The 20,544-nt window shown below is 50.3% G+C and overlaps 1 protein-coding gene across 3 annotated transcripts in view; it reads right to left on the bottom strand.

The window, feature by feature from the left end:
• The window catches only part of CHST8 (carbohydrate sulfotransferase 8), a 156,352-nt gene that overhangs the window by 88,312 nt on the left and 47,496 nt on the right, over positions 1-20,544 (bottom strand). The window contains exon 2 of one of the 3 annotated variants that reach the window (XM_001153658.4): positions 19,402-19,478. The exons of 1 other annotated variant lie outside the window; for it this stretch is intronic. The gene's annotated coding sequence lies outside the window, so the exon portion shown is untranslated. Of the gene's footprint in view, positions 1-2,035; positions 3,098-19,401; positions 19,479-20,544 lie in introns of those variants that run through there. One more of the 3 variants, XM_001153717.5, reaches the window with a different exon arrangement.

The following is a 20,544-nucleotide window of genomic DNA, read 5'->3' as shown; positions in this document are numbered from 1 at the left end:
AACAGCAGGCTGCGATGCCCTACCGTCCCCCAAGCCCTTCCCTCCGTGAGGACAGCACTGCACTGCAGAGTCCCAGCCCCACCGGGGCTGGCCCCAAAGCCTCAGGAGAGAGTGAGCAGCTGACAAGGCAGGCAAAGCTGTTCTCTCCAGCCTCACTCGGGGGAGCCCCAGGCAGTCATAGAAAGGAGTTAGAAGAATGGAAAAGATGTCACGCACCGACACAGGGGGGCCATGGCTCTCAGATGGGGACCAGGAAGAACATGCAAGATCTCTCGGGAGCAGCTGCTATTGCACGGTCATGGGGACAGTGTTCACATGTGCACCGCACCCATGGACCTAAGCAGACGCAGGTTCGATAACACGCATATGCATACATGCCCGGGTGCATGCCGGCCAGTGCCTGCACACATACCATCGATGGTCCCCAGCAAGGCCCCAGCTGGAAAGCAACTGTCACGAGCCCCTGAGTAAGCTGGCCACAGTGTGGGCGCGCTTCCTGCAGCCTCCTGAGTCAGACACCAGGAAGCCAGTTTGACCTAGGGTAGCCTCCAACATCAAGACATTTTGGAAGGAGGGAGAGAGGAAGGAGAACAGGTTCATGGCTAGCGCCCAGAACTGCTCGATAAAACAGCTAATAATGGGTCCCTCAATATCAGGCTCTACCTGATGAACAAAGGGGACTCGGGAGCATGTGTGATCATCATCTCATTTGTTCAGTAGCTGGCGCTGCAGAGTGGTTACAAGAGAGCTGGCCGGTCCTCTCTTCTCCCCAGTCTGTCTCCATTCGAGCCAGTACCGACATCCACTGTCAAGGACTAAATGGGTCTGCTGCCAAGACCTGTCCTCACTTGTTTCTGAACCGCCCCAAACCAAACCCACCCCATGATGCCTGGCTCCAGCCACCCATGTGCCTGGGAGCCAGGGCAAGGACCAGATCCATGCCCCCAGATCCAGGAAGGGGAAGAAGACACAGACCCAGGACCACACCTCCATGGTGGTGGAGCTTCATCTGTTCACGTTTCCCCTTTCAAAGACCCCGCCTTTCCTGGTCCCCGAGAGAACACGAACACCCTCTCTCTATACCCAGGGAAGCTGGCATTGGAGCCGTCTGTGGCTTCAGGGTTCAGCCCCTAAGCCCCAGACCCCAGCTTTTCCCTCTGGGACCCTCAGCTCTGTGTTTGTTCTCACTGGGGACCATCTGACCAGCTAACTCCCTGCTCCGTGCAAACAGGAATCAAAAGGTCAGCGTGCCTCCCCTCCTGGGTAACTGGCCAGCAGTATGGCTGGCCAACTGGACTCTATAGAACACTCCTTTCCCCTAAGGTGTGGGAAGGGAGGGTGGTCACCGACAGATCCCTGGGCATTCCAGGGGGTGTAGAATCCTCTATTGTTCCTCGGAGGACCCCAGGCTTCAAAGTCACACGTTGTTTTCAAGGCAACAGGAGCTGCTGGTCTAAGAGCTGTCTGTCTCCCTCTCCTGGGAGTCCAGCTGCTGCCTGGGGAGTGGACACCACCATCTGTCACAGGCTGGGGCCTGGAAGGCTGGGGGGTGAGGCATAAACACAGTCACAGGCCTCAGCCTCCACCTGGGACTGTCCCATCCTCATCACAGACTACATCACTCTCAGCTCCGATGACAAGGGCAAAACCTGCCGTCACCTGCCTACACCCATCCCAAGACCAACAGACAATAAGAAAATCCAGCCTGCCAGGGGCAGAGAAGAGGGAGGGTTCAGGCAAGAAAAATAAACAGCCCCAGCGAGTTTCCAGCAGCTCCTGCCTGGCCTCACAATTCCTAGTCCTCCTGGTGGCTTTTCTCCCCGAGGCCTGAATGGCGTCACCAATTTTTACTTTAAGAAAAAAAAAAAAAAAAAAAAAAAGATCCAATTAATCTTATAAACCCCTCCTGGGACACAGGGCAGGGTGAAGGATTCCTCCCATTTCCTTATTTATTTGATTTAAAAATGTGTCTCTTTGAAGAAATTCACTTCAGGGCACAAGCAAGGACTTGGGAATTCAGCCAAAACACACGCACCTCCAGTGGCGACCGGCAGCAGGCGGACAGACGCATGGACGGCTCCAAGGACACGCTTGGCTGCAGCTGCTTCTGGGCCTGGACGCTCCCCCCAGCTGCCCAGAGGATCCCCTGTGGCCGTGGGGACCTGTCCCTGTGCCTGGCTCCAGGCAGCATGGGTGCACCCACTTGGTCAGCGGACCCCGGGCTCGGGAAAGTTCTCTGTCCGGTGGGTCTCCTTGCACCACACGGGCAGGAGAGAACAATGACGTCCCTCCCGGCTGAGGGCTCCCGGAGAAGCTGCTTGTTGGGAGAAAGGCTGCTATGGCAACTTGAGGAGAATGGAGCCAGGCACTGCCGTCACCTTGAATCCGGCACCGTGCCTTCTGCCGCGGTGGCAGCAGCGGGGACTCTGCACCGGGCGCTGGTCCCTGAGCCCTGGCTTCCCTCCTCAGCCTCCTGGCCTCGGGAACTCATCTGCTCGTCGCCGATCGATCGGTGGGAGCCCACAGCCCAGTCCCCCGAGAGCACCACCTCCTTCTGTTTTGTCAGACTAGTTCTTCCCTGCGCGCGGCTCTCGCTTACTTCTGAGATGGGGCTCTTCTTGATTTCAGCTCATTAAAAATCCTGCAGCTAATTAAAACCGCTCTAATGGCAGCGGCGGCGGCGGCAGCAAACTCTGGGACGAGTCCCTCCAGTTTTTATGCGTAGGCATAAAGTTGCAATGCTCTGCAAGGATGACGGATGGGCGCGAGTGCTCAGACTCCAAGGCGGGGCTGCAGACTCTCAGGCTGCCTCCTGCCCTGCTGCTGGGGAGCGCTGGCCTGGGTCCTGAAATCCCCAGAGCCTGGCCTTGGCACACCCAGGCCCCTGCCGGGCTGCACGCTACTCCCGGGGGAGGCAATTTACCTGCTGTCCGCTGCCCTGTTACAAGGCAGGGTTCTCTCCACTCCCCTCCAGCCCCATGCTCTGCAGCGGGGAGAAAGGGCGTTCTGAGGTGGAGATCACCGGGTGAATCAGGCTCACAAGGTCCTAAAGCTTGCCACCATAGCCCTACTAGGAGCACCACAGCCCGGCCTCCCACCATCACGGACACATTGGCAGGTGGAGTCTGAGGGGCGCCTGCAAACACACAGCCACAGCGAGGGGGGCCTGAGAGCGTGGCCAAAGACTGACAGGCCACGTCAACTGACCACACCCTGGACACTATCTCTGCCCAGGGCTTCTTACATGTTGAGGACATTTTATGCCAGTGGGGCAGGGCAGGGGACAGTCATTCTGTATGTAGAGAAACTGAGTCCCCTGCTCCTCCTCATCCTGGCAGAGTCCAGAATGCTGACTCAGTGCCCCGAATTCCCTGAATGTGTGAACCTTGGTTCCCTGAGAGCACCATTGCGGTGACAGCCCTTCCCCCACTGTGGGAAAAGCATTTGCCACCTGCCTCTGAATCGGGAATCGCATCGGGGCCTCTCCCCATCTTTGTATTCCCAGCACCTAGCACAGTCCCCGGCACAGGGAAGGTGATCAATAGCCTCTGCTGCACGTTGAATGAGCACGAGTTAATAGATGGAAGTGTTTGGGGCCATCTGGAGAGAGGCACTCCATGAACCTGGAATTTTAAAAAGGTCATCTATGTTTCAGGGAGCTGAGGGTTTGTTTTCCTCAGAGCTGCCTTGGAATCAGGTCCAAAGAGTAGCCCAATCCTATGACAGGAGGCAAGGAAGAGGCAAGGAAGAAACGGCTCCCAGGGAGCCCAATGGAGCCTTAAAGCTTGAAATACCCGAGGCCCGCTCGCCACCAGGACCTCACTTTTGCCTCCTCATGTCAGTATGACAGATTTCAGATCACAGAGCTTGAAGACAAATATATTTTTAAAGACAAATGTTGATTCTCCCTCTACATATACATACACATTAACAGGTGCAATGTTTACACAAAAGACACACGCCATTGAGATGCCACAAAATTGACTGATTGACCCCTGACATGGTTTGGATACGTGTCCCCTCCAAATCTCATGGTGAAATGTGATTTCCAGTGTTGGAGGTGGGGTCTGGTTGGAGGGGACTGAATCACAGGGTGGATCCCTCATGAATGGCATGGTGCCATCCCCTTGGTGATGAGTTGGTTCTCATTCAGTTCATGTGAAATCTGACTGTTTAAAAGAGTCTAGGACCTCCCCCCTCATCTCTCTCTTGCCGTTTCTCTTGCCATGTGACCTGCCTCCTCCCACTTTGCCTTCTGCCATGATTGTGAGCTTCCTGAAGCCCTCCCCAGAAGCCGAGCAGATGCCAACACCATGCTTCCTGTACAGCCTGCAGAACCACAAGCGAATTAAACCTCATTTCCTTATAAATTACTCAACCTCGAGTATTTCTTTACAGCAACACAAAAGTGGACTAATGCATCCCCAAACCTTTAAAATATATTGTGATGCTAGGAACCCCCCCAAAAAATTACAGCTTGCATGTGTCGATCAAAAAGTCAATGATAGCAACACATGCTACAACATGGGTGACTCTTGAAGACATCATGTTAAGTGAAGCAAGCCAGACACAAAAGGACAAATACTGTATAATTCCACTTGTGTGAAGTACCAGGAGTAGTCCAATTCATAGAGACAGAAAGTAGAATGCAGGTTACCAGGGACTGGAAGGAGGAACAGGGAGTTGTTTAATGGGTACAGAGTCTCTGGGATGATGAAAAGGTTCTGGAGATGGATAGTGGTGATGGTTGCCCAACAATGTGAATGTATTTAATGCCACTGGACTGTACACTTAAAAATGATTATGAAGTGGGTGCATCATTAGAGGTCAGGAGTTTGAGACTAGTCTGACCAACATAGTGAAACCCCATTTCTACTAAAATTACAAAAATTAGCTGCATGTGGTAGTGCATGCCTGTTTTCCAGGCAGGAGAATTGCTTGAACCTGGGAGGCAGAGGTTGCAGTGAGCCGAGATCGCGCCACTGCACTCCAGTGAAGGCAACAGAGCGAGACTGTCTCAAAACAAACAAACAAACAAACAAACAAAAAAACAAAAACACACACACACACACACATACCAGGCACGTGGCTCACGCCTATAATCCCAGCACTTTGGGAGGCCAAGGCGGGTGGATCACCTGAGGTCAGGAGTTCAAGACAAGCCTGGCCAACACAGTGAAACCCGTCTCTACTAAAAATACAAAAATTAGCCAGGCATGGTGGCAGCCACCTGTAATCCCACCCAGCTACTCGGGAGGCTGAGGCAGGAGAATGGGAGGTGGAGATTGCAGTGAGGCGAGGTCGCGACATTGCACTCCAGCCTGGGTGACAAGAGCGAAACTCCGTAAAAACAAACAAACAAACAAACAAAAAACCAAAAACCCAAAACCCTCAGTGGAAGCAGCTTGAACAAGGCATCTGGATGTCACAGGGTAGCCATCAGGCTCAGAGCGGGGCACCCCAGGTTCTCTGGCCTGACTTCCCCTCCACTTAAGTCTGATCTTCAGGACTTGAGTTTCCCTATCTCAGAATCAGTCCTCATCCAAAATACCTGCTGTAGATGAGTTCCCAAGTTCCCTGCAGCTCTGGTGTGAGACAAATGTCTTGAAACAGGGAGGCACCTTGTGAATTTCATTTGCATAGGGTTACTTTCAAGCATGCCAGGTAGGCTTCAGTCAAGGGCACCCCTTACCCACACCTGCCACCTGTCCCTCACCAGGGAACTGGGTCGGTCCCATGACATGGCCTCAGGGAGGCTGCCAGGGCTGTGCCCCAGAGTTCTACACTCTAGAAAGGAACAGTTATCCCTGTTCCAGGGATAACTGGGCCCCTGTGGCCCACATGAGCCCAGCCAAGCTGTTTCCCTTCTTGACAACCCTGTCCTTGTTTGAGGGATCAAAGTCCACACTGCAAGTGTCAAACCGAAAACTGTTCTCAGGTTCTTTCTGATGTGCAAAGCCGTGCTCCCCTGAGGCCTCCCTGGCTGAGGTGAGTTCCACCTGGGCTACTCCTGACCTAGGGGATCATTCCTCTGTGTGAACTCCACTGAGCCCAGCTGGGACAGTGCCTCATTTAGTGATAGCTATCGTTTCAAGGCATAAATCTAACAGGGTCCTTTTTCCTTCAAAAATCTTTAATTTTTAAAGATCCAAAGAAAGCAACACGAGGATCCTTGTGGGGAAGGAAATGTTCTCTATCTCGACCGTATCAATGTCAATATCCTGGTTTTAATACTGTTCTACGGTTTTGCAAACTGTTACAATCGGGGGAAGGGTGTAAGGGATATATGGGATTTCTCTGCATTATTTCTTACAACTGTATATGAATATATAATTATCTCAAAATTAAAAATTTAATTAAAGAAATCAAAACTTACAAATAAAAGTGACTGGCCTTTCAGCTCATGCAGAATGGAAGCCAATTCTAATGTTGTGCATGTAAATAAGAGATAGTCATTTCCATGGATCAGCTCCAGCCCCTGTTGTATAAGAAACATTTTAAAGGGACTGTGCCTTTAATAGGAAAATTTGATGTGTTAGCAACTACTGGTTGATCTTTGTGCACTTTTCAATTGCAAATTGCACTTTAAAAATGCAAACAATTATTAATATTGATTTGGACTAAAACAATATTGAATTTCAATATATTTCCAGCTCTTTTATGAATTACCCTGTGGATACGTGGTGATTATGATAAAAGAGTATTTGCATGCTCAATTTCTTTTCAGTGAGGAACCTTGAAGAGGGCTGACGTGATCCATGGATAATGAACTTCACAGGGACAAGAATGGCTCTGAAGCCATCAGCCAGGATCTCAGATTTAGCCGCAGCACAGATTTTCAGGGCCACTTGCCTCGCTGGGCTTTTTCCAAACCAATATTACAGAGCACAGGTTAGAAACACCTGCTCAAGGCCCAGAATGGGATTTTGAGTCACAGTTTTGAGGGAAAGAAAAGAAAAAGGAACAGGTATTTATCATTACTTGTTAACGTTCCAGGCACGATGCTGGATACTACATAAACATCCCATTTAGCTTTCACACAATAACCTTTTGAAGTAAAAATCATGATCCCTATTTGCCACAGGTTTCGTTCTCTGTAAGGAGATACTGAGATGGAGTTTGGGGTGCAAGATGTTTATTAAGGATCAATACCTACAAAGGGAAAAGGGAGGAAGCTGGAGTGGGAAGAAGTGGAATAGGGATGTAGGCCTTGATGGTGGGCTCTGGAGTGGATTCAGCCTGTCGGAGTGTCCTGCAGAAGGAAGATAGGGCTGGACCCTTACACCTCCCCCTTACTCAGTAGCTGGATGTGGGTTGCCCAGAGAAGGGCGTGATCTCAGATGAGGCAGCCCCTCGTGGAGTTGAGGACTAGAGGCTGGCTGCTGATCACACAATCCCCAGGTGGTCAGCAAATCCTTCTTGGAAGGAAGATCTGGGCAGCAGATCTCCAAGCCCACCACTCTGTTTTGCAGATGATGAAATGAAGACCCAGAGAGACTAAATATGGCCAAGGTTACACACAAGAAATAAGCGCCACCCCAGATCTGACTCAAATCCTCTCTCTCTCCACCCCAGCCATGCTTTTCCAAAACAAAAGCTTAGATCAGACTGTCCTGACCTTCAGTTACTGAGACACGAAGGTCTGACAGTCTCCAGAGGAACACGCAGAAAGTTTGGCTGCGTAAGCAAATACACTCACTTCGCCTCCTCTGCTAATGTCCCTGCAACAGACACGCATGCGTGTGCACACTCACACGGATACACACTTACTTCTTGGCAATTATCTCGTTGCTAATGGAAGAAGGTGGGAACATGAATTATTTGGGTTAAAAGTTCCCTCGACAGTACAGCCTGGAGAGCATCTCTCCCCAGCTGAGCTGCTGGATCCTGCCAAGAGCACCTGGGGATGTAGGATGCGGCATGGCCAGCTTCCTTTCAGTTCTAGAAAGCACTGAGCTATTCACATTTTCCAGCGGCTCTGACATCCGCAGCCACAGCAGGGAAAATTACAGGGAGGAAAAAATTGCATATTTACTTCTCAAAATTGAAAGTTGGGGTATAATATGGACAGAGAGGAGTCTGTGAGTAAACCTGGAATGCCCTGGCCCCTGGCAGGGTGCAGACACACAAGGCAGTCCATAGACTTCTGAGGAGGAGAGAATGGCAAGAAGCCTTGGCTGCCTTCCAGGGAATCTCTCTCCCTGTGGCTGGCACAAGGAGGCCCCAGAGGACTTGTCTTTGTGTTTCCAGCTGCCAACAGTGCCTGGCACAGAGCAGGTGCTTGGGCAATGTGTGGCGAATGAAGAGAAGCTAGTAAAAGGACAACGAAGGTGAAAGGAAGCTCCTGCACTGGAGCCAGCTGGGTCCTTCGGGCTGGGGTCATGTGGAGTCCAGTGGTTGTGCTCTGTGGGTCCACTCAGCACACAAGCATGGCCATACCCTTTGGAAGGAGGCTGGCTTCCAAAGGGTAACCTCCAATATCTTTTTTTATTTTTATTTTCTTAGAGACAGGGTGTCACTCTATTACCCAGGCTGGAGTGCAGAGATGCAATCATGGCTCACTGCAGCCTCAAACTTCTGGGCTCAAGCAGTCCTCCCACCTCAGCCTCTTGAGTAGCTGGGACTACTCAATTTAACAGTGCCTGGTTAAATGTTTAATTTTTTGTAGAAGTGGGGTCTCACTATGTTGCCCAGGCTGGTCTGAAACTCCTGGCCTCCAGTAATCCTCTTACCTTGGCCTCCCAAAGCACTGGGTTTACAGGTAAACCCTCACAGTCTTGACCTCTACCAGTCCAGCATAATTTTCCCTGGAGCTCATCTCAAAACAGGCTGGTCTCTCCCAATGTGAAGGCTCAAGACTAAGAATATGGCAGAAGAAAAGTCTCTTGGCCCTATCCTGGATGCTCTGTGGAAAAACAGGTCTTATTTAGGCCACCAGGAAGTGACTGGGGCTTCAAATGACCTGGAAGCACTAATGAGTGACTGTGCATGGGACAGGAACATCCCTTCTCCATTAGTCTCTGCCTCAGGTCTCCTTCCAGCTAACGTCCTGTGTTCCAAGTCTCCTCCACCCCAGTGACCCCTTGGTGCCCTTCTTTTTCCCCACAGAGTGTTGGAAAGCCAGAAATGTGGGTCCAGACTAACACTTCCTCCCTCTCCTGACACCTGAGTGCAGATCTGGCCTTCTGAACATGTGTCCTGTCTTTCTTTCCCAGTCCCTCGGTGCGGCTCTGATTCAGCACCTGTAGCCTGGACAGCTCCCCATCTCAACACCTGTCCTGCAATACATCTGTGGTCACTCCCAAGCCCTCCAGGTGCCCAGTGACCCAAGTTAAAATGTCTCAGCATGGTCCACCAGATCTGTGAATATCCTGCCTCTGCCAACCTCCCGTGTCCAGTCTCATCTCTCACCATTCCTTGATGGCCCCCAGGCCAAGTGAGGCACCCTCACTTGTGTTCCAGAGACTAACGGCTTTTATCTGACAGAGGGGACTGTGGGTGAGTAACACAGAGGAGACAGCACTCAGCATTCAATGTTGTCACTGGGAGATTTGGGGCATCCTCATGCTATGTATCTGGGCTCCTGTTTTCCCAGCCAGTAAGTAGGTCCCTGGTGGACTGGTACCATGGAGCTATTTGAGAAGATTCCTGCAGTGGTGGGATGCTGCCCTGGGGTGGAGGAACAGGCTTGGGTCTGGTGGAATAGGCTGCTGGGTCCCAGTCCTCTCTGCAGGGTGCCTGCTCCTCCACGGCCAGTCTCACCATCTTTCCATATGGCTCTGCTGAATTATTTGCTTATCTTGAACAACATCCAAGGGAGTCTGGTTTCTCTGGTTTCTTTCCCTAAGCCTGCAGCCTCTTTTCTACCATCCTGGGTTTCACATGCCCTCATCGCTCAGCCTCAAGGACACAGGCAGAAGAGGTGTAAACCATTATGATCCCTGTACATGGTGCTCCATGGCATCTGTCTGCCAGGCGGGGGCAGGTGGGGCAGGGATGTGGGCAGCACTTGGCTAACTGGGAGCATCTTAAAGCAAAAGAGCATCCACACAGACCCCACACTCATGCCCCAGTGCCCCCCCTGCCGGCTGATCACACAAGGGGTTGCTGGAGCCCTGACTTCTTATGTGATTGCTCTAAAGAGGAATGAAGACAGGCGTTTTTATAGTGGGACTCAAAATGTCAGTCATTGGTCTTTAGTGAGCAGCTGTTTGAAGCAGCTCATTTCCTATAATAACCACATGACACTTTCATAATAAAAATTATGTTTCAAATGACACATCCAATGACCCTTGGTAGCAGATCAAGACCTTCAGATCTTCCTATTTGGAAACCTGGATTTCTTTTTTTTTTTTTCTTTTTTTAAGAGTCTGGGTCTCGCTCTGTCACCTGGGCTGGAGTGCAGTGGTATGATCATGGCTCGCTGCAGCCTCAAACTCCTGGGCTCAAGTGGTCCTCCTGCCTCAGCCTCCTGAGTAGCTGGGACCACAGGTACATGCTATAACACCCAGCTAATTTTCAAAAATTTTTATAGAGATGGGGTCTCACTATGTTGCTCAGGCTGGTCTTAAACTCCTGGCCTCATGCAATCCTTCCACCTCAGCCTCCTAAAGTGCTGGAATGACAGGCGTAAGCCATCACACCAGGGCAAAAATTATTATTATTATTATATTGAGATGGAGTCTCTCTCTGTTGCCCAGGCTGGAGTGCAGTGGCACGACCTTGGCTCACTGCAACCTCTGCCTCCCGGGTTCAAGTGATTCTCCTGCCTCAGCCTCCTGAGTAGCTGGGACTACAGGCGTGTGCCACCACGGCTGGCTAATTTTTGTATTTTTATTAGAGATGGGGTTTCACTGTGTTGGCCAGGCTGGTCTGAAACTGCTGGCCTCAAGCGATCCGCCTGCCTCAGCTTCTCAAAGTGCTGGGATTACAGACATAAGCCACTGCACTGGACCCAAAATTACTTTTTAAATGACACATCTGATGACCCTTGTAGCAATGCAGACCTTTAGACCTTCCAATTTGGAAACTGGATTTTTAACTTGAAATTTCCTGATTCTGAAATTGGCGAGCAATGCACATTTAAAAAAACTTACTTGAGCCTTATGTCCATGCTGGATTTGGCCTGAGGTCCACCACCCATTGCCCCCTCTATGATGAAAGAGGACTCAAGTGATCCTCCTGCCTCAGCCTCCTACGATGAAAGAGGAGGCAATGGGTGGACCTCAGGCCAAATCCAGCATGGACATGAGGCTTAAGGAGGAGCCTGGATTGGGGAAAGGCAGATGGTCCTGCTGGGCTGCCACTCTGGAGCTCCCCCAACCCAGGAGCCTGGATTAGGGAAAGGCACGTGACCCCTGGATGAGAACAATGCTTCCCGGTTCAAGGACTTTTGTGCAAAATCAGCTGAGGGAGAAAAATCCTCTGGGAAGAGAGGCTGCTACAGCCTCACTGGTCAGAAGCTGGTTCCTACAGCTCTGTGACCAGATGGCACTTAAACATGGTTGTTCAAGCCCCCCAGTCTGTGGACTTTGTTACGGCGGCCCTGGCTGATGACTTCAGCCCCTGTGCCAGGAAGGTTCAGCCCTGACCTACAGGGCAGCCTCCTCAGTGGGGCAGGCAGGAGGCTGGGGTGTTGCCAGGAAACCAGCTCTTGCGTGGTTTAGTGGTTGCCATCAACCACGTGCAGTGTGAGACCACGCATTGGACACAAACTCTGCCTAGACCAGGATGTTTTTGGAAGCGAGAAACAGAAAACCCAGCTCATCAGGGAAATCGAGGCTCTACAGTGTCACTGGGGACCCAGGCTCTGCTAGTGGCTCTACTCCTGTCCTTGGGGCAGGTTTCATCCTGAGAGCTCCCTTCATGGTTCAATGGCTACAGACATAGTCCAAGCTACAGGCATCCTCATTATGTCCAGTAGAAGGGAGGGAGCCCCATCCGCAACAAGGGAACAAGCCCCTGGATCCTGAGCCAATAGAACTTCTTGACCCAGTGTGCCTGGGGCTGAGGGGATGCTCTGTGCTGGGGGTGGTGCAGGCCTGGCTACTGGAAACAGCGGGATGAAACTGCCCTGGGGTCAGCTCCTCCCAGCTCAGTGAGTAGGAGACAAGAGGGATGGGGACACAGGGATGGCCACAGGGCGCACTACACATTCACTCCTTTGCTCCTGAGTGGACATATGTACACACACATGTGTGAGCATGCAGGTGTGTCTCTACGGCTCCATCCTGTGTATCTGTGTGCCTGGGTGAGCACATGCTGTAGACATGTGTGCACACACGTATACTCATTTCAGAAACTCCCACTCCTCTGCCTGTGGCCACCAGCTGGGAGCAGTCCAGCTACAGCCGGAACACACCCAGCTCCTGGCCAACGGGAGAATGACCCTGGCAACCTTCACCCCAGCTCAGCAGGTCTTCCTCCTAGTTGCTGCCCAAGGTCAGGTCTGCTTCCTGGCAGAGGAAAGTGAGGCTCCCTTGTCTACGCAGCCTGGAGGGAAGGTGGTGGGAGGGTGGCCTGTGGTTGGGGGGACTCCAGAGTGGCGGCCCAGCAGGACCATCTGCCATCTGTGCCTCCCGCTCCTCTCCCTGCTCCATCCCCTCTCCACCCGCTCTCCGCCTCAGGGTGCATCACTCTGGAGACCCCTGGGAATTGGAAGCTAATTTTCCACGATCATTAGTGATGGAAAGACCTCAGGTTCTGCCTTTAATTAAAGTCAAACGTGGGGCTGAGGAGAAGTGCTGCGCTGCATGCAATCGTCCTCTTCCCACTTGTAAAAGCCATATGCAAATAATTAAGCCAGGCATGGGAGCCGTAATTAAAAATTTCACAGACCCCCTCATTAGCTGAGCAGTCTGTAGAGACGAGTGGGACCCAGCCCCTCCCCCATGCCGATGGCAGCTCCTGCAGATGGTTAATTGGGACTGGGGGAAGTAGCAGGCCACACCTAGGTGACAGTGCACCTGGCAATAAGCTGACAGGGCCCCTTCACAGGCCAGCAGCGATGACTTCCCTCCTCTGTCCAGGAGGCCTCTAGCCAGGGCCAGAGCTCCTGGGGTGAAGTGGCTGAATCCCTCCATCCCTCCATCCTAGTGCAAGGAGACCCTAACCAAAATCTCCTAGCCTCCCCTGGCCCCAGCCCTGACTTGTGCACAACTGGGACCTACTGACAGAAGTGAGGAGAAAAGGCTGGGTGCGGTGGCTTATGCATGTAATCCCAGCACTTTGGGAGGCCGAGATGGGCAGATCACGTGAGGTCAGGAGTCCAGGACCAGCCTGGCCAACATGGCGAAACCCCGTATCTACTAAAAATACAAAAATTAGCCAGACGTGATGGCGCGAGCCTGTATTCCCATCTACCCGGGAAGCTGAGGCAGGAGAATCGCTGGAACCCAGGAGGTGGAGGTAGCAGTGAGCCGAGATCATGCCACTGCACTTCAGCCTGGGCGGCAGAGGGAGACTGTCTCAAAATAAAAAATAAAAAAAAAGTGGGAGAAGGGTCTCAGCTAGAGCCTAGAGACCCCTCCAGCTTGACCTTCTTGCAGCCCCTCCTCCCAGCATGCCCAGGAGGAAGGCAGGTTCAGCAGACCCATGCATTCTTCCAGCAAGTGCACGTCCTGGGGCCCTTCAACCCCTTCCACACACACACAGACGTCCTCAGTCCTGGTGGCCACTGTGCAGGGAGTGCCACACTTGAAGACAAAAGCCCCAGACAGACAAGAGAGCCTCAGAACTGGGGGTGGGGAGGCAGGGAAATGTGTCTGACCTCACTGTCCTACACATTCTCTGGCCTCCACCACTCCCCCTGCCCCACCCAGGGTCCCTGGCTCCCACCTTAGGTCCCCGCCAACGTCTGGTTCACCTCATGTCTGGAATTGATCCTGCCAGGCAAGTCACTGCAGGCATCATCTCCAGTTACTCATTGACATTTCCAAATGAATATTCACTCGTCCCAATCACAGCTACTAGTTTTCCATCTGGCCTGATCAATGGGACTCCTCAGAAGGAGTCATGCTCACCAGAGGCACTGATCGATGTCTAGGAAGCTGCTTGGTGGTCACAGGGACCAGCTGTGTCCTCCCAGCCACGACACCCGGACATTGGTCAGCTCACCTCGCCCACGGACCACACAGCCCTGGGCTGGGTCAGAGCTTCCACATGGCCTGGACTCCTACTCCTTCTGGTTGTATACATAAACTGGAGGTGATTGCAAACCCAGGAAGTGTCTCCCCTTCTGAGGATTTGGGGAATCTCATGGGGTCACAGGGAGTGGTGGACCTGGGCGCGTCCTGCCTGGGTCCATCCTCAACCACAGCGTCACCCCACGTGATGTCTTCATCCAGGTCCCTGAACTCAGCCCTTCCCCATTCAGGCCTCTTCTTTCTTGGTGGCTCAGAAAATGTCATTTCTCTTTCTTCCTCTCCTCTGTCAGAGAGATGCAGGCTCCCCTGCCAAGGGTGGTCAGACATCCACGCCAAGCGTCCTGCTCTCGGAAGCTGGCCCAGGGCCGTCTCATCCTGGCTAACTCTCCACCTCATTTCTCATCATTCCCCAACACTCTTGCTTTGACAGTCAGCTCCTCTGGTTGTGTAGGCCCCGACTGCCCGGCCAGTCAGAGTTCCTGCCCAGCTTCTCTTCCTGTTTCTCCGCATCTTCCCCCATCGCAAACACATCTGCCTAAGAACTTGCACTTTCCGTCGCTGACATGAGATGGTACACAAAGATGAAAAAATACTTTTGATGGGGGCCAGGCACGGGGGCTCACACCTGTAATCCCAGCACTTTGGGAGGCCGAGGCAGTTGGATCACTTTGAGGTCAGGAGTTTGAGACCAGCCTGGCCAACATGGTGAGACCCCATCTCTACAAAAAATACAAAAATCAGCTGAGTGTGGTGGTGTGCGCCTGTAATCCTAGCTCCTGGGGAGGCTGAGGCAGGAGGATTGCTTGAACTTGGAAGGCAGAGGTTGCTGTGAGCTGAGATTGCACTACTGCACTCCAGCCTGGGCAACAGAGTGAGACTCTATACCCCACCACACACACACACAAAAAGAAAAGAAATACTTTCAATGGAGAAGAGGATTCCACCACTTATATAAACCATACACCTCTTTTACTTTTTGACCCTGTTTGATTTTTTAAAATTTAATATGAAACATTTCAGATATGCAGAATATATTTATGTGTATATATATGCACACACATATATATACATACATACACATACATACAGGTAAATAACATAAAGAAGAACCAGCACATTCATCACCCAAGCTTAAAGAATAAAACAATTACCAATACTTGGGGTTCCCTTTGCAACCCTCCTCCCCTCTGGAGGTAAATCACACATGTGGTAAATATTTAATGAGCACCTACTACATGCCTGGCACTATTCTAGGCAACTGGGATCCATTCATGAACAAAACAAAGATCCTGCCCTCATAGAATTCCACTCCAACCAGGAGAGAGGCAGATTATATATAACCTTAGAGGGTGAGAAATACTAAGGACAGAAGAAAAACACAGTAGGGGGAGGAGGACTGGGAGAGCTTGAGGCCAAAGGTGAGTATGTGGGAGGAGTTCTGACTGAGAAGGCAACATGTGAACCAAGGGTTATAGAGGGAATCGGCTGTGCAAGGGCCCTGGGGTGACAGCACTCTTGACACCCAGTGTGTCTGGAGAGACATAAAGAAGCACGAAAGAAGATATGGCCAGAGAAGCAATGGGGGGCAGTGATGTGGGCCACTCCAGTGATTTTGGCTTTGACTCTGAATGAGACAGGAGCAGAGGGAGGACACTCTCTGACCTGGACTTTGGCAGGACCCCTCTTGGCCTTGGAGGAAGAGGCCAGGCAGAAACAGGGTGGCCTGGGAAGAGACAACAGCAACAGGATCGGTGAGAAATCTCGGGCCAGGATGTGGAAATCTGTCCACCATTCTCATGTGAAAATTGGTGCTTTTCAAAGAAGGCTTTATTTGGATGTTGAAAATTACATAGTTTTTACTTTGATGCTGTGATATCAACATGTGTTGATATCACACTTGCCGGCCATGAGTTTTTCTGATGTGGATATTCTGGATCTTGAAAAAACTGTAATTCACTCTTCTCAGTAAGCTGGGCCCCCGCTGCTTGTTGTCATATCCAAAAACTCAGGAAACTTAGCTGCTCGTTATATGTGAGTGAAATAGAAACGGAACAATGGAACATATAGTGATGACTGGGAGAAGGAGGCTGGAACTGCCAGGATGCCTGGGTCCAGACTCTGGCTCCGCCACTTACCAGCTACATAGGCTACTTAACCTCTTCATGCCTCAGTTTCCTCATCTGCAAAATGGGAGTAATAATCTCTTGTGGCTACCTTGCAAGGTTATTACGAGGACAAAATGGGCAATAAGGGAGCAGTGCCTGGCATACAGGGAGTGTTGTTCATGTCAGTGACTACTTTGGGGGAGATGAACAGAGCCCCCTGACATGCTCTCTCTCCGACAATTCCATCAACCTGCAGTTGGCAAAGGCTGAACGCCTGCCAGTGAGGGGAGCAGTGGAAGCTTCTAATGGAGGTCTCTAGGAAATGTCTCAGGAGCTCGGGCTGCAGGCAGACCCACAGAAAAATGTGACGCTCCTGGAAAGGGCTTCCAGAAACTGGCCCATAAGCACTCATCAAGAAGGGAAAATGAGCAGCCGATCTTGGCACCATGCCTCTGCAGCCAGCGCTGGCCCTGGGCTACCACTGCTGGTGTGTGTCAGGACAGGTGATGGGGTTGGTATTTTATGTTTACGCTGTGTCTGCAAAACTATTTCAATCATGTCTGCTGAGTATGCCAAGCACTATGCAGAATGATCAATTTTGAAAGTTTGGTGCAGTTGGTCTTTTCTCAGATGATTAAAAATACGGTAAACTTCAGCCCATAGACTCACCCAACATCTTTGACAATTTCAGTTCATATCAGAAGAACCCAGTGTGCAATTTGAATTCACTGATATTCAACTTCACAGAATCAGAAAAACAGCAAGGCATTCAATGCATTGGGGTTTTGTTTTCATTTTTGTGGGTTTTGTTTTTTTCTTTTCTTTCTTTCTGCTTAATTACTTTGCTAACAAGGTTGAAGTCTTCTAAAAAACTTGGCGAAATACTAGAAGCTGATGCTTGGCAGGAAATGATGGAGTATATTCTGCAAATATCTGTAAGGTTTCCCCTTGTATTCACACACACAGAAACGCACACAATCCTTGTCTTGAATTCGGCATTTCTGGAACACCCTTAATGGAAGTTTAATATTATTTTCCAATTCGGCTCACTTAGAAGAAATTTGACTCCAGTTCAAAGACATAATCAATTCTATAGTTAGTCACCAAAGCTTAAGAAAACAGCATTTCCTCAATGATATCATCTTCGGCCATGCCTCATGCATATCTACGTTGGTTCCCTTCATCATCCATTCATCACAACTAATAGTTAAATAATAGATTTGGGCTTCTGCAGAACTTGAAGCCTGCCACCCTCACTAAGTTAATAGTTTGGCACTCCAGGCTGCCTTCACAGTTTCTTTGCCAAGTTAAGGTCTGGTTGCCCTCACTGCAGGTTTCATGGAAGTTTTCCAGGAAGGTGAGGATTTGTCTCCTCCAGGACTGCCAGGGTTTTGCACAGATGGGTGGCAGGCGTTTTGGATCCTGACGAGGTGCTTCATTGCTAATTTCTCTCATGTGAAGCAGAGAATGGAGCTTTGCAGGAAGAAATAAAAACCACAGGTTTTAGAATAAATTTCACATGATCTTGATCCAACATTATTTAAGGCACGAGAGTGGTTTGGCTTCACTGCCTGGAATTTGCCAGCACCTCCAGGAAGGTGCACGTCGCCATCTTTGCAATAGACATAAATCCATCTTTGATATGAGCTGCAAGTATCATTTTCAGCTACACCCAAAAGGGACAAAGAAAGCAAAAACGAGAGTCCTAATGTTCATGTTTGGTTTGTAGATGGCAATGTGAACTCTGTGACAATGTGAACTCTGTGGCCAGTAGCCAAAGGGTGATGGGGCAGGTCAGGCATCCATCCACACCTGGGCTCCAAGAAGCAGGAATGCGTATGTGTGTCTGTGGGTTTGTTTAGCACAAAAGGTCATGAGCACAGTGCACTGGTGCCTGTGGCTGATGGGAACGATTCTGCTTAGCGGGGGCCCTTTGATTTCCCTCTCATAACATTAGAAGCAACTTCAACTCCTGGAAAGGATAAAACTAAGGATGCAACACAAATACGTTTCCCGAGGCTCACGGACCCATTTTTGTGCTACTCTGTTATAAATACAAAAATCAAACTTTCTTCCTCTAAGCATATCCTCACGTTCAAACAGAAAATGCTTGTTTTTGACCCGTGATGGGAACCACAGTATAAATGGCGACACACACGAACGAGAGTCCATATATCCTAATACGAGTGTCACGAAGCAAAATCTCAGAATCTCCAAATCTCTTTTATTCAAAATTCTGCAGCGCTCTACCCCCAGGAAAAGATGAAAAGCCTTTATTTCTATCATTTGATTATAAAAATATAACTTTATATTTTGAAGCCCCCCACAAAAAAAGCCTCTCCAATTATTCAATATTCAAGTCTTACAACTCTTCCCTTCCCTCCTTGGAGATTCTCATACACTTGCCAGAGGGTCACCTGATCTGTTCTTCCTCCCTTCCACCTCCCTGGAGAGCTGCTGCTCTTCATGACCACTTCTGGGGTAGGTGGTAAGATGATTACCCTATTTTTCCAAACCCTAATTGCTCGGAGGCTATCTTTCCCCCCTCACAAAGCCCAGACAGCTCTTCCCATTTGACACATCTTTGGACAAGCCCAACATCCAATATGGTGGAGGTTGTATGTTCCCCCAGCTCCATGATGAAGGCCAGCGAAGGCTCTCCCAAGGAGGGCAGAGTGTTAGGCAGTGTGCACGGCATGGAAAACCCAGGGTCCCCGAGCTCTACAAGCCTCCACCCCCTGGCAACAATCACACAGATGCAATTTAGTTAATTCCCTTCCACGCCATCTCAACATTCCTGGCAGCCTCTCAAATAAATACAATAGCAGACGGGGCAGAGTCATGGGGATGAAAGGACCTTAGGACCATTCTTTCTCCAGCAGAGACAATCGAAAACCGAGTGTCAGATGTGCTGTCTGACGCATTCATTCGGGGTTAGGCCCACTCTCATTCTTTTCCTCAGGCCCTGTTGTTTTAGGATATGAAGTGACTCTAAAAACAGCCGATATTTTTCCCCCGACACAAGGGCATAAATCTACGTCTTCGGCGCTTTCTTTGTGGTATCGATTCTTCTGAGAATGAAGGCAGATGGTTCCGATATGGCATCATCTAATATTCCCTCAGCTTGATTTATAGATTTCTTTGTGCATTACCTGAACACAAATGAGTCTTGCATTATTTCTTGCGTACTTGTCAAATTAAGGTAAGATATTCTTGTTGACCTTTAAACCTAAAAAAAAATAAACAAATGTGTCTGAGACGTTTTCCAGCAAGCATTAAAATGAGCTGGGCTCTCAAATGCCCATTAAGAGGATGTAATTATGAGGGGGAGTGTCGTCTGTGCTGCGGGTAATGATTTAATTTTAGTTTTAATGCATTCGCTCAATTGAGGAAAAGAAAACAAGCTGGTTACGAATCATCTCGCAAAACAGACAAGAACAATTTGGCACCGTTTGTTCCTTAATTTACCAGAATGGGAAGGAGCTGGGGGAGCCTGCCACCCCAGCCTTCCAGAAGGAAGGAACACTTCTTGAAAGGTGCAGAGAGAAGTGGCAAAGCAAGAACCAAAATAGAGACAAGGTGGCCGTTTGCTGCGATGTTACCAAACAGAGCCAGCGCCAGCCGTCGGGCTGCGCGAGGGTGTGAATTGGATCTGACTTCAAGCAGGGGAGGAAATTCCATTTGGGGCTGCAGGAAGGCTTTCTCCTACGTTATTTCTCCCACTTCCCTTCCCACAGCGAAACCTAGACCCAAGGAAAGGGTCTCTGGGCAACATCCACTTGTGGCTGACCACTGTTGGCCAGCACACAGGCAAAGGGGATGAATGTGCCCTTCACCCTCCATCTGCAAACCCCATTCTTCAAGATGGGGTGATGATGGCTGCAGCCTCACTATGTGCAAACCTAGGTGCCTTCTCATGGGCACTTAATGCATACACACGCCTGTGATCACACAGGGGCTGGCCCCCAGGCTGGCTTTGGCATCTCTGGGGTCCCTTTCAGAAAAATACCACCTAACTGTAATCCTAGCACTATGGGAGGCCGAGGCAGGCAGATCACGAGGCCAGGAGTTCAAGACCAGCCTGGGCAACATAATGAAACCGGTCTCTACTAAAAATACAAAAATTAGCCAGGCATGGTGATGTGCACCTGTAGTCCCAGCTACGCGGGAGGCTGAGACAGGGGAATTGCTTGAACCCGGGAGGCAGATGTTGCAGTGAGCCAAGATCACACCACTGCACTCCAGCCTGGGTGACAGAGCAAGACTCCATCTCAAAAAAGAAAGAAAGAAAGAAA

The sequence above is a fragment of the Pan troglodytes genome, chromosome 20 (assembly GCF_028858775.2).
Source record: "Pan troglodytes isolate AG18354 chromosome 20, NHGRI_mPanTro3-v2.0_pri, whole genome shotgun sequence".
Taxonomy (NCBI): domain Eukaryota; kingdom Metazoa; phylum Chordata; class Mammalia; order Primates; family Hominidae; genus Pan; species Pan troglodytes.
This window is presented reverse-complemented; position numbering and strand designations above follow the sequence as displayed.